At 46.5% G+C, this 8,396-nt stretch overlaps 1 long non-coding RNA gene across 1 annotated transcript in view; it reads right to left on the reverse strand.

Moving 5' to 3' along the window:
- The window catches only part of LOC117095833, a 30,049-nt gene extending 23,385 nt beyond the window's left edge, over window positions 1-6,664 (reverse strand). Inside the window, exon 1 of the long non-coding RNA XR_004442198.1 lies at window positions 6,421-6,664. This is a non-coding gene — a long non-coding RNA (uncharacterized LOC117095833). The remainder of the gene's footprint in view (window positions 1-6,420) is intronic.
- Window positions 6,665-8,396: the final 1,732 nt, after the last annotated feature.

Raw genomic sequence — 8,396 nt, forward strand, 5'->3', positions numbered from 1 at the left:
TAAGTCTTAACTCTCAACCGACTGCCAATCAGAAAATCTTTGAATCTACCTATGACCTGGTGGAAGCCCCCACCTTCCCATTGTTCCACCTTTCCAGACCAAACCAATGTACATCTTCCATTTATTTAATTAATGTTTCATGTCTCCCTAAAATGTATGAAACTAAGCTGCACCCAGACCACCTTGAATGCATGTTCTCAGAACCTTCTCGGGCTGTGTCACAGGCCATGGTAACTCATATTTGGTTCAGAATAAATCTCTTCACATATTTTAGAGTTTGACTCTTCATCAACACCGATATATTAGTCCTTTCTCACACTGCTATAAATATACTACCTGACGCTGGGTAATTTATACACAAAGGAGTTAGTTGACTCACAGTTCCACATGGCTACGGAGGCCTCAGGAAACTTACAATCATAGTGGAAAGTGAAGGGGAAGCAAGGCACATCATACATGGCAGCAGGAAAGGGAGAGACTGAAGGGGGAACTGCTACTTAAAACTATCAGATCTTATGAAAACTCTTTTTCTTTTCTTTTTTCTTTTTTTTTTTTTTTTTTTTGAGATGGAGTCTCACTCTGTCGCCCAGGCTGGAGTGCAGTGGCCGGATCTCAGCCCACTGCAAGCTCCGCCTCCCGGGTTTACGCCATTCTCCTGCCTCAGCCTCCTGAGTAGCTGGGACTACAGGCGCCCACCACCTCGCCCGGCTAGTTTTTTGTATTTTTTTTAGTAGAGACGGGGTTTCACAGTGTTAGCCAGGATGGTCTCGATCTCCTGACCTCGTGATCCGCCCGTCTCGACCTCCCAAAGTGCTGGGATTACAGGCTTGAGCCACCGCACCCGGCCCTTGAAAACTCTTATCATGAGAATAGCATGGGGGAAATTGTCCCCATGATCCAATCACCTCCCACCAGGTCCCTCCCTCAACACGTGGGGATTACAATTTGAGATCAGATTTGGGTGGGCCACAGAACCAAACTGTATCAACCAACATGGCAGATTAGCATCCAGGCTGGAGCTGCTGTGGCCTCCACAGCCCTCTGTCTCAGTGCCATAATCTCTGGTGTATAATAAGAAAGATTTATGTTATTTCTCATTCATACTCCATGTGTACTGCAGTAGTTTTGGGGGCTTTTCTCTCACTCTGGGATCCAGCCTAATGAAACAGCCACCACCTTAAAGATTGGAAGAGACCATGCCTCAGGGACCAAGACCTCTGATGCACATTACCTGCACTCACAGCTCATTGGCCACAGCAGCCATGTAACCACACCCAACCACAAAGCTGCACTTATATGAGAGCAAGACCAACTTCTTCAGAGCCAGTCACTCAAAGGGGATTTCTTAGAAAGGAATTCCCCCGGGTTGGTTGACGTCTCAGAAAAAGTCAACACTGGCTAGGACTTCCAGTACAATCTTACTCAGAAGCAGGAAGAGCAGCCATCACTGCCTCAAAGGAACATTTCACTTTTAATTATGATGGTTTCTGTAGGTTTGGGGGCATATATTTAGTCAGATTAAAGAACTTTCATTGTAGTCTAACCCACTAAGAGTCCTTTTTTAAAATCACACGTGTACATTGAATTTTATTCATACCTTTTTCCTCATCTGAGATAGCTTAATCCTGTCTTTAATGGTTGTAAAACTACTCACATTTCATTTCTTATTATTAACTTTGGTAAGTATATTTCTATTGTATATTTGTTTTCTATTATTTCTGTTCTTTTTTTCCTTCTTTCTACTTTGTTTTGTATTTGTTTTTGTTCTAACTTCTTTTTTTGAATCTAGGTCTTGCTCTGTTGCCCAGGCTGCAATGCAGTGGCACAATCATGGCTTACTGTGGCCACCACCTCCCAGGTTTAAGCAATCCTCCTACATACCTATATATGTATGTATATGTATAATAGAATGAAAATATAACGAATTTAGAACTGTTATATCTTCCTGGTGAATAAAGCATCCTTCTTTGTCTCTAATAGATTTGTCTCCAATAATTTCATGTCTAAAGTCAATTTCGTCTGATATTAGTATACATACATTAGCTTTCTTTTTCTGAGTATTGCCATGTTATGGTTTTTCCATTATTTTATTTTAAGCCACTTTTATTCTTACATTTTAGGTATTGTGGAATGCAGCAAAGCAATGCCTAGAGAAAAATATTGAGTCTCAAATGCCTTTCTTCAGTATAAATGTTTTTTCTTAACCAGTATTTTTTCGAGTATTGTTTCTGAGTATTCTTTTCCACTTCTCCTTTTGAGACTCCAGTAAATATTTTTTAAAACTTCTTACATTATCTTCTATGTTTTTTAACACCTCTTTTGAATGTTCAATTTTTATGTCCCCATCCATGCTTCATTCTGGATAGTTTTGTTTTGTTTTGTTTTGTTTTTTTAAGACAGTCTCGCAGTCACCCAGGCTGGACTGCAGTGGCACGATCTCGGCTCACTGCAACCTCCACCTCTCAGGTTCAAGAGATTCTTTTGCCTCAGCATTCTGAGTAGCTGGGATTACAGTGTGAGTCACCACATCTGGCTAATTTTTTTAAAACATATTTTTGGTAGAGACAGGATTTCACCACGTTGACCAGGCTAGTCTGGAACTCCTGACCTCAAGTGATCTGCCCACCTCAGCCTCCCAAAGTTCTGGGATTACAGGTGTGAGCCACTGTGCCAGGCCTGGATAATTTCTTTTAATCCATTTTCAAGTTCACTAATTTTCTTATTAGCTGGCCTAATGTTCTGTTAAACCCATCTATTGAGTTCTTAATTTCAAAAGTATATATTGCAGTTCTCAAATTTGTATATGAACTTTTTCAAATCTGTCATGTCTTTCTAAAATAGTTTAACGGTCTCACCTATTTAAAAGCTTTACCTGGGCCGGGCGCGGTGGCTCAAGCCTGTAATCCCAGCACTTTGGGAGGCCGAGACGGGCGGATCACAAGGTCAGGAGATCGAGACCATCCTGGTGAACACGGTGAAACCCCATCTCTACTAAAAAAATACAAAAAAACTAGCCAGGCGAGGTGGCGGCGCCTGTAGTCCCAGCTACTCGGGAGGCTGAGGCAGGAGAATGGCATAAACCTGGGAGACGGAGCTTGCAGTGAGCTGAGATCCGGCCACTGCACTCCAGCCTGGGTGACAGAGCGAGACTCCATCTCAAAAAAAAAAACAAAAAAATAAATAAATAAATAAAAGCTTTACCTGGTTGGCTGGGCACAGTGGCTCATGCCTGTAATCCCAGCACTTTGGGAGGCCGAGGCAGGTGGATCACTTGAGGTCAGGAGTTCAAAACCAGCCTGGCCAACATGGCAAAACCCCATCTGCAGTAAAAATATGAAAACTAGCCAGGCATGGTGGCATGTACCTGTAATCCCACCTACTTGGGAGACTGAAGTAGGGGAATCACTTGAACCCTGGGGTCGAAGGTTGCAGTGAGCCGAGATCACCCCACTGCACTCCAGCATGGGCAACAAAATGAGACTCTGCCTCAAAAAAATTAAAATAAAAATAAAAGCTTTACCTGGTTAATTTCAATATCTGGAGCCCATGATGGTTGAATTCTATTGTTCTAGTTTCTATAGGTTCTTGTCCACACTGTCTTTTCCTTTTGTGTGTTTGCTTATTTTAGATTGTACGCTAGACATTGCATTAAAAAAAAAAAAACGTTTTGTGGAAATAATTTGCTGATACACTCTTTCTCTGAGAATTTTTTGTAACTACCAAACAACTGGGTATATTCACAATCTGGAATCATCTTAATCTAATTTTAGAAATTGAGATTTTTCTGGACCATCAAGATATCTGAAAACTGAAAAAGTTCTTGAAATGATTTGTCTATTTTCAGCTTATCCTTTTTCCTTAGATGTAATTATTTAAAGATCTAATGCAAAGAAGAAGGGTTGCTAAGACCCCCACCCCCAAAATCGGAGTGTCTCAGACTCTAAATTTTGTCCTTTATTTCTATGGAATGGCAAAAATGTATGGCTCCACCTCTTAACCATCTCTTCCATGACTAAAATCACTCCCAAAGGAATAATTGCCCCAAATGCTGGGTTCATTTGTCTGAATTTCTATCTTCTTCCTGATGTTGGCCCAGTAGTTTTTTGCTATCTCACTAGCCCATCAGTATTCAAGTTTTTTTAAGTATTTTGTTCAAAAGTTTCTAGCTATCTGTCAAGAGAGGGTTGGTCCATATTGCTTAGTTCATCATGACTGAAAGGAGAAGCCTTATACTGTTATGCTCAGCAGGAATTTAATAATAGCTCTCATCTTCTTCTGACACCAGTGCATCATAGCTTTGTATTTTCTCATTTTGACAGCCGGGTTGTGTTGTTCTATACACTGAATACAAGTGGGAAAAAACAATTTGGTCAAACTTTTAAAAAAGTTTGGATGCTTGAGCACAGACTAACCAAAAAGTCTGAATAGGTTGCATTCCAAAGATTCTATGTCCATGGGGTGTCTAGAGTTCAGAATGCACGTTTCCATGTGTAACAGGCCAACCCACAGGAGCCCCCCGTGGGGAAGAGCTACAGAGGCTACAGTAGTGGCCCAAATTCTGTGTTATGGAAGCAGGAGGTACAGATAGAAGGAGAACTACAGGAGAAAGAAATGTGCCCTCTGTCATGCTAGGGCCCCTCAAGCATGAAGGATACCAGGAGAAGATGTCAGACAGGCCTTCCCTGGGGTTGGCATGTGCCCGCTGTAGTAGTCTGTTCTTGCACTGCTATAAAGAACTACCTGAGACTGGGTAACTTATGAAGGAAAGTGGTTGAATTGACTCACCGTTCTGCAGGCTGTACAGGAAGCGTGGCTGGGGAGAGGGGCGGCAGGAAACTTACAATTACGGCAGAAGAGTGAAGGGGAAGCAAGCACCTTCTTCACATGGCAGAGCAGGAGGAAGAGAATGAAGTTGGGGACGGGTGGTGCTACGCACTTTTAAACAACCAGGTCTTGGGAGACAGCACCAGGGGATGGTACTTAACCATTAGAAACCACCCCATGATCCATTCACCTCCCGCCAGGCCCCACCTCCAACACTGGGGAATTACAATTCAACATGAAAGTTGGGTGGGGACACAGAGCCGAACCACATCACCCACCTCTCCGCATTCTGAGCACACTGCTTCCCTTATTCAAACTCTCCAGGCATCCTGGTCCTTCCTGCGGTGCTCCAGACACACTGAAGGACCCCCATCTGTCCTGTCCTCCCTGCTCAAAGTGCCCCATGCTTCCAAATCCAACTGTTCCCTCCGATAATAAAACCTCAAATTTTCTCATTGCCGGCCAGCTCCGTTCAGAGTTGAGGGAGGGAAGAAACTGCAAACTCATACTAATCTCCTGCCAGTTTGTCTTAAAAGTTTTTAGAGACTCCTCTTACAACAGGTGCAACGAGTAAATTGATGGTTTCAGGCAAGGAAACAGAGCAGAGAGGAAGCCTGAAGGCAAAGTTGGGGGAACGATGTGGAGGCGACAGATAGTTGGAGAGAAGGTCACTGAGGAGTGGGCACCTTCACTGCCGCCTCCCTCAGCGGGGTCCTGCTTTCCCAGCCCCTCTCCCTCCAAATCCCAGGATTCTCTCAGGGCCAGGGCCAGGGATTTCCTTCCACTGGTTCTGGGGGTGTCCGTGTGGTATTAAGGAGCCACAAGTGACAGGGGAGATGGGATAGGGGTGTGTGGGGGCTCCCCTAAGGCTCCTGGGACTTACTGGATTTATGAGAATTTACGAACTAGGCATCTATAACCCTGGGAGTCTCTGGAGTCATATTTTTAAGATTTTTTTGCCTCAGAAAAATCAAATATTTTATAGGCTGCAATGTTGCTGCTTTTTTTCTTTTCTTTAAATCATCAGTTTAAAAATAAATTACATTCAAGTTTTCATTCCTGGCAGGGTGCAGGGTTCAGCTGCCTACCTTCGACTTTAACAGATTATTTCATTGCACTCAATTTTTCTATAAAACAGAAAACCTTCCTAGGTTGTTGCAACCACAAAGGGGAGGGAGGTAAAGGATTCTTAACACACCGCAGAGCGGCACAGGTCCGTATCGTTAGCCAAGCTGGATCCTGGCAACCACCTAGGACGGCCAATGGAGGGTTTTCTATTTTACAAATGAAGAAAATGAGGCTTTCCGTCCCGACTGCTCATCCAGGGCCCTGGTTCCCAGGACAGCAGGCCACGCTGGCCTAGGGTATTATCTGCACGTCTCCATAACCCCCCTCGCGTGGTTGACAGAGAGTTTGTCTGATCAAAGCATTTTTAGTGGAAAACCACACCCACCAGGGGGGTATTTTCACACACCCAAACTTCGGAATCCATTTTTTTTTTCCCAGAAAGGACTTTTCTAGTACAAAATAACATTTTACGGCCGACTGCGGGTCTGGGCAGAATCAACTCTGTGATATCTCGGTTTCTGAACAGACCTTGGCAAACCCCAAGAGGAGTCCAGGCGAGAGGAATGGTCCTGTGTGGACAGCGACGCCCCGGGCAGTGCCGGAGCTGAGCTTCCGAGGCGGACCCTGTTGCCCTGGATCTCACCCAGGGTCTAGCCCTGCTGGCGGACCTGTGAGGTGTTCCTGAGTTGGGTTCAGATGTCCCCCCAGACCAGCCCTCTTACAAGGCAAAGCCTGTCCCAATGCTGGCCCGTACCTGTGGTCACAGGACCTGAGCTTTAGGGGATTTTGCAATTTCAGATGAGGAAGCTGATTAATGAGTGGCTCAGAACACGGAGGACGCTGGGAGCAGAGCCAGGCAAGGCAACCTGCAGCCCGTTCCTGCCCCACCAGATGGTCATATGGCCTGCGGGCTCGGGGCTGCACGTGATCACACGCAGTACACACACACCACACACACACCACACACACCACACACACCACACCACCCACACACACACCCACAACCACACACACACCCCACACACCACACCACACACACCACACACCACACATACACCCCACACACACACCCCACACACATCACACCACACACACACCACACACACACCACACCCACACACCACACACACACCACACATACAACACACACCACACACCACACCACACACACCCCACACCACCACCACCACAACACACACAACACACAACACACACACCACACCACACACACCAACACCACACCACACCCACACACACCACTCACACACACACACCACACCACAACACCACACACCACACATACCACACACACACCCCACACACACACCCCACACACACACCCCACACACATCACACCACACACACACCACACATACACCACACATACCACACACACCACACACACACCACACACACACCACACATGACACCACACACACACCACACACTGCACACACACCACACACACAACACACACACCACACCAAACACCACACACACTGAACACCACACACACACCCCACACACACACCCCACACACATACCACACACACACCACACGACACACACACAGCACACCACACACGCCACAGACCACACACACCCACACACCGCACACGCACCACACACACACACACCACACACCACACACACCACACACACAACTACACACACCACACACACCACACAAACACCACACACACACACACCACACATACCACACATACACACATCCACACACAACACCACCACACCACACAACACACCACACACACACATACACACACACCACACACCACCACACACACCACCACACCACACACACCACAACACCACACCAACACCCACACCACACACCACATACCCCACACAGCACACACCACACCACACACACACACACACCTACACACACACCACACACACCCACATACCACACACACAACACACACCACACACCCCACCACACACCCACACACAACACCACACCACACACACCAACACCACACACCCACACCACACACACCCACACACACCACACACACACAACCACACACCACACCACCACCACACCACCAACACCACACACCACACCACACACACCCACCACACCACACACAACCACACACCCACACCACACCACACCACACACACCACACACCGCCACACACCACACAACACACCACACACCGCACACACACCACACACCCCACACACCGCACACGCACCACACACCACACCACACACGCACCACCCACACACCAACACACACACAACTACCACACACCACACACCACACACACCACACACACACCACACACACACACAGCACACACACACACACCCACACCACACACCAACACACCACACACACACAACCACACACAACACACCCCACACACACACACACATACACACACACCACACACCACACACACCACACACACATACCCCACACACAGCACACACCACACACACATACCCCATACACAGCACACACCACACAC

The sequence above is a fragment of the Trachypithecus francoisi genome, unplaced genomic scaffold, assembly GCF_009764315.1.
Source record: "Trachypithecus francoisi isolate TF-2019V2 unplaced genomic scaffold, Tfra_2.0 Lachesis_group14, whole genome shotgun sequence".
In the NCBI taxonomy this organism is placed as follows: Eukaryota; Metazoa; Chordata; class Mammalia; order Primates; family Cercopithecidae; genus Trachypithecus; species Trachypithecus francoisi.